Genomic DNA, 6,591 nt, shown 5'->3' with positions numbered 1-6,591 from the left:
AGGAAATGTTTGTGCAATCGACATACAAATAGTGCAGTGATAGAAATTAAAGTGGAACTACACGTTCCTGCATTACCATTTTGGCATCCATCTTGGAATGGTTTTGTTCAACTATGACATTTAATGAACAATAAAGTTTGTTTAAACTTCTTTCGAAATTACATTTTGTATAGAAAATAAATCATAAATACAAAATGAAAATTTGTCAATCATATTAACGAAATAACAACATATCAATGATAACGCTTATCTTTGGCGTATATAAACTGATCATGTTCTAAAATAAACCAACACGCTGCATCCAGTTACTGGGCTCGAGTGGATTCTTTTATTTACAAGAATTCTGTTTGTTTGGATTGTAAAAGGTCGCGACCTCTTCTCGAGTCCGCCGCCATCAAGAGGCAAAGAGACTCGCGCAAAGTGTTGTTTCTTATATATATATATATATATATATATATTAACGATGCAGAAATCCAAAAGAAAACAAGGAATTGAAGCGAGCCCACAAGGTAGTTGTAGCAGGTACGTTTATTCCTGGCAAAAAAGATATATATATATATATATATATATATATATATATATATATATATATATATATATATATATATATATATATATATATATATATATATATATATATATATATATATATATTCAGTTTTCACCCAGCATAACAAAGGTTGCGCCAATGCACTCCAGTCCAAAAAATCGCCAATAATCCAATTGCGTGTTCCAAGGGTCATTTATTTAATTCAATTCCAGCATGATAAATCAGGTATGGAAAGACAGCCCCAACGCGTTTCAGCGAATACTCGCCTTGATCACGGGTGGGTTGTATGACAAATTGAAAACAATAAATAAAGTTTCAGTGACAATCAATCTTGTGTGATTTCCATGCCAAAGTGTGGCTGCGGTATATTGATGACTTGTTTATTGTCTGGGACGGCCCGTGGGCCTTGGCTGAGCTCTTCATACAGGACCTCAATAAAAACAATCTCAATCTTATCTTTGAAGGTAAAATTAGTAACCAGATGATGGTATTTCTTGACCTATCAATTGAAGTATCCAATAATAAACTGGCGATGAAACTGTTTCGCAAGGATACTGCTGGGAATACACTGCTACATGCAGAAAGCGGCCACCCTAAATCATTGATCCGCAGTATTCCCTTTGGCGAGTTCCTCCGGGCTAGGAGAAACTGCAGCACAGATCAAGATTTTAACCTTGAGGATGAATGTATGAAAGAGCGATTCAAAGAAAGAGGCTATAAACCTAAAGTCATTGATGAGGCATTCCAGAAAGCCAGTAAGATCAGCCATGCTTCATTGCTGAATCCCCAGGAAAAAGATGCCAAACAAGATAATGAAGTGGTCAGGTTCATTTCTACGTACCATTCAAAATCCTGGAAGGTTCAGAGTATCCTCAAAAGACATTGGAATGTCCTCAAGACGGAACCTATGTTGGCAGACGTTCTGGGAGACATTCCAAATATGTCATATCGAAAGGCAGATTCACTGAGAGATAAACTCAGCAAAAATGATGTAAGTACCAACAAATCCAGGAACAGTAACATTCAGGGTTTTTTTACCTGCATGAAATGCAAGGCATGCAAACACAGCACCAATGTCAAAAAGGTATTTTTTCCCGTAGAAGAAAAGGAGAAAAGTATTGGTAAACATCTCACCTGTTTATCTGAGTATTGTATCTATATCCTTGTCTGCCCCTGTTCTAAAAAATATGTCGGGAGCACTATGTTCCCAGCCAAAAAAACGGGTTTTAGAACATATAAGGGCTATTCAAAATAAAGATCAAACCTCACCCGTTGCCCGACATTTTAAAGAATGCCAAAACAGCAATCGCAATCTTTTAAAATTCTTTGTGATTGACAAACTACCTCCCATGAAAAGAGGTGGGGACAAAATTCGTAAGTTGTGGCAACTTGAAAACAGGTATATTATAGATCTAGATACTTTGATTCCTGGTGGCCTCAATTCTGAAGAGGAAATGATCTGGCATCTCGGGGAATTACATCTCAATACTAACTTGCCATTGTTTACCTACTGTCTATGTTAACTTTCCTAATAGTACACATCCAATTTTAAGTGGGATGTATACAACTGAGTCCCCTACCTTATACTCCCGCTGTTTTTAATTGTTAACTTTAATTAGTTGTTGTAATGCACTTTGATTTTTTAAGTTCGTTTGGTATACTAATGCACTGTTATGGACTAAGAACCAGAGGCCTATATTTGATGGACTAGGTGTATTGGTGTTGAGTCTGATTGGCCCATTTTTTCCATTTTTTTCCTTTTTTGCCTAGGTATTTATGAAGGAGCCACATACCAGAAAAATGTTGAGTCCCTATCTAAGCATCGAACATGGAGAACATTGGTTCTGTGCCAGAAAGATATATATATTTTTCTCTCACTTGGGATGTACTAACAAAAAGCTTTCTAAAAGTTTTCAATGGCTTTGCATTGTCTTGTAATTTATGACCACTGTTTTGATTATCCTCCCACGTGGGTTACACACAAGTATACTGCATTTACAAGATTAATAAGATTAATCTTATCTTCAGTTGGCCACAATACATACGTCATTTATTTACGTTAATTTAGTATACTATTCAATATGCGAGCCTTCTAAATTGCATGTTCTGCTTATATGTCATTACTGGGACAAGCTCATGGGCATTTATCCGTAACATATTTGTTATTATGAAAATATGTGGCATCATGTTATTTTGGAGGGCAATATGTAATTCGCCAGCTAGTATTGATCAGCAACTGGTAATCTAGAACTAGCTCGCGCTAACTACACCGCTACAAGATGGCCCCCGTATATTCTGGTCTGAGTCCTTTACTTATTTTCACACATGGGAAATCACACGAGATTGATTGTCACTGAAACTTTATTTATTGTTTTCAATTTGTCATACAACCCACCCGTGATCAAGGCGAGTTTTCGCTGAAACGCGTTGGGGCTGTTGTTCCATACCTGATTTATCATGCTGGAATTGAATTAAATAAATCACCCTTGGAACACGCAATTGGATTATTGGTGATCTTTTGGACTGGAGTGCATTGGCGCAACCTTTGTTGTGCTGGGTGAAAACTGAATATTGAAACGGGGTAACCTCTAACCCTGTGATGCACCGCTGTCACAGTGTCCCGGTGTTCTTTGGAGGAAGTGGAAACGAATATATATATATACATATATATTTGCATAATTTATTCGTCACTCTATGCCTGAAAGGGTGGGATTGCACAGACCATGTAGCAGGAGGCATGGGTATTTATGTCAGCTGGGTAAGTGTTTGTAGAGAGTGGTAGGTTTGGTGGCATGCAGCAAGGTAAGTTTTTGGTAGTTTCTTTGAAGAGGGCATAGGTGGAGGGAAGGTGGTAAGATGCCAGGTGCTTTTTTACATGAAGACAAGAAGGGGAGGGTTTTTCAAGAGGATGGTGGGGACAGATGGTGAGACGACAAGTATTTATTTTTGAGTTTGGGGGGTATTTCGAGGGTGGTGAGGATGCGTGATTGGAAGGCAGAATTAAAAAAAAGAATTGGGTTGTTAAGTAAAGCTCTCCTATTACTACTCTACTGGAGTGAATGATTTGGGGGACCGTACACGACATCAAATAAAAAATGTGCAAAATGTAAATTGCTGGGATGTTTTCAACCTGAGGGTTTTAAGTGACATCATAGAGAGCTTGCTCTTCGCGCTCGTCTATTTGATGTCAGCCAGACCCCTCAGTAAAAAATAGCCCTGTAATTCACAATTTCCTATCTATAATTCTGTATTTTAAATTGTATATTTTCTGCAGTTTGCACAGTATTTACAATATCACTTTTCACTATGTCTTGGGAGGGGGGATTCAAACCATTAGATAGTAAAATGCGGTCAGATTTTGAGGACATGGACAATGAATATGTATAAGACACATTGACATATAATGAATTTCAGTAGATATATTTTCATATTTTTAGCTCCTTTTGAAAGCTAAGTGTATTTTATTATTTGAATGGTGGTCTAGACAGGCACTCATTTTTATGGTCTGGCTTGACAGCACAGCTGTTGCCAGACAATTATGTGAGCATCAGTAGAGAGGGACTTTGCCTCCACCCACATGTTGGGATCTAGGAGTTTTGTTTGGCCAAAAGTTGTGTGTTTTCACCAAAAAGTGCTTGCCTTCCACATGGCAGTGAAATATTTTTTTGTCCAGCTGCCGGTGCTTGTACTTTCAGGGCCACACCCATGACATTGTAATATTAATAAAGTGTCTTGGATAACTAGATAAGTTATGTTGATTTTTTCTGGCAGCGGCACAGATGGAAGGAGGGCAGTCATTAACCTGCATGAATGTTGAGGTCTGGCTTGACAGTGCAACTTTCACTTAACCTTTTAACCTACACCAATATTACTCTACAGTTCTTTGCTTCCACACAAATCCTTATCCAGACGCATGCTATTTACTTATAATGCTTCACATACCATAAAACATTGATTTAAGGCAAGACCTATTGGCATTGCCAATGCTTGTTTAAGACCCAGAGTAGCCCTGCATTTCACCAACGTGTGCTCCGTATTTAATGGAACTGTTGAAAAGTAGTCAGACTCTCTAAAAATGTTCACAATTCCAATTAATTTCTGTGGATAGTGGTGGGAAAGGTGCAGGATTCGGATGAGTCCCATACAGGAATTAAACTCAGGTTAGTAACACAGTAATTTCATTTACATTTTGATGGTAAACTATTTTCAAATGAAGAATGTGCAGGCACATGCATCAATATTGCTTTTTCCGATTCCTTAATTGCGAGAAATAAGGAATCGCAATTAAGGAATCGCAAAATGCAATGCATCAAGAAATCGTTAAAAAAATTGCGATTTCTTAATATTCCTTAATTACGAGTCGCAATTAAGGAATACCTCCCCATTCATTCCTAGGGGCCTAGAGGCCCATAGGAATGAATGGGAAGACATTCTCAATTTGCGATTAGCAATTAGCGAATCGCAAATTTAGAATGCGATTTCAAGGGTGCAGGGGTGTCCAAAGGACACCCTGTTGCACCCCTGAAATCAATCTGTGCACATATGCTGTGCACACACATGCCCTAAGGGCATGTCTGTGCACAATATGAAACTTTGAAAAATGCACAAAAGTGCATTTTTCAAAGTTTTCGCAAATTACCATGAGGTTTAACCTCATGGTAATTTGCTCCCTCTAATGTGCGAAATCGCAATTTTTTAAAGTTTCATGCATTGCATTCAAGGAATCGCAAAACGTGATTCCGTAAATGCTATCGCAATTTGAGAATTCGCAAATATTTGTGAATTCTCAAATTGTGAGGGCCTTCATGCATCCCAAAAGCAGATTTTGCGATCGCAAACGGCCGATTATTGCGATTCGCACCGTTTGCGATCGCAAAATCCTTTGATGCATGTGCCTGGTGCTTCCTTATCTGAGCGACTCTCGCTCACTGATGCCTAAATTTGCAAAACAAGGGGGCTTATTTACAAGCCCCTTGCGCCACTTTTGCGTCATTTTTAACATGGGAAAAAGTGACGTACGGGTGGCGCTAGGGACTTGTAAATAAGCCCCAAGAGGTATTGAAAGCACAGATCATATTTGCAGGCAGGCGGCCAAGGTGCAGCTGAGCTTGGATGGGGCACTTTGCGTTCAATCCAGCCCTTTTCAAGAGCTCTAGAAAGATTCTAACATTTACCTCAGACATTTACCTCTGCCTTGTGAGCGACAGAAGAACCGCGACCTCAGTAACGCTGTCACAGTAAGAGCGGCCACTTACAGCGCTGTATTTCATCCCACGTCAACAAAAAACACAGGTAGGTTGAATCCTGGAAGGTTTCTCAGCAAGAACAGGCGTCAAAGTGAATCGTTAGGGGCGCAAGGGCAGACGCTGCTGTCATCAATACTTGGCAGCTCTTTATTATCTATTTTTAATGAGTTATTTATAGCTCACAGCCACCAAAAGAATCAAAGTCAAGCCACCCTGTCCGACTCCAGCTTCAGTATCTCCTTACCCACAAAACCAGTTCACATTTGCAGATTTGCTCACATCATCTTAAAGGAAGGTGCAGTGATTCATTTCTGCCGGTGGTCCGAATTGGCACTCAATTTTTAGGACACCACATACGAATACAAGACCTAGACCTGTTTAGGCACATGAAAACCTATCCTTCTATTGATGGGTATACCAGTTTTTGCAACAATATTGCAAAGAACAACTCCCTTGTCTTTAATTAGTTGGGGTAGTCGGTATAGCCCTGGATTGTGCCTTTTTTATCATACGCCTGTTCCAAAAAAATCAATTCAGTTGTGAGACATAAACACTTATACACCTTAGTGTCATCCGTGTAACATAAATGACAAAAAAATGTGAGTGAGAGCGAGAAAACACCTCACGGGCGCACCACCAACGGGAACCTGGCAGGTACTCACCAGGGTTGCCCTGTTATCATCATTGGTGTTTTCAAGCTCAGAAAGGAAAAGAGAAAGTGTCCAGAACACAAAGGATTTGTGTAAAGAAAATATGCAGTGAAAAAGGAAGATCAAAAATAGTGATCTACAAAGA

This window comes from Lissotriton helveticus, chromosome 8, assembly GCF_964261635.1.
Source record: "Lissotriton helveticus chromosome 8, aLisHel1.1, whole genome shotgun sequence".
NCBI lineage: Eukaryota > Metazoa > Chordata > Amphibia > Caudata > Salamandridae > Lissotriton > Lissotriton helveticus.
The sequence above is the reverse complement of the archived record's forward strand: the minus strand, read 5'-3'. Positions refer to the sequence as shown.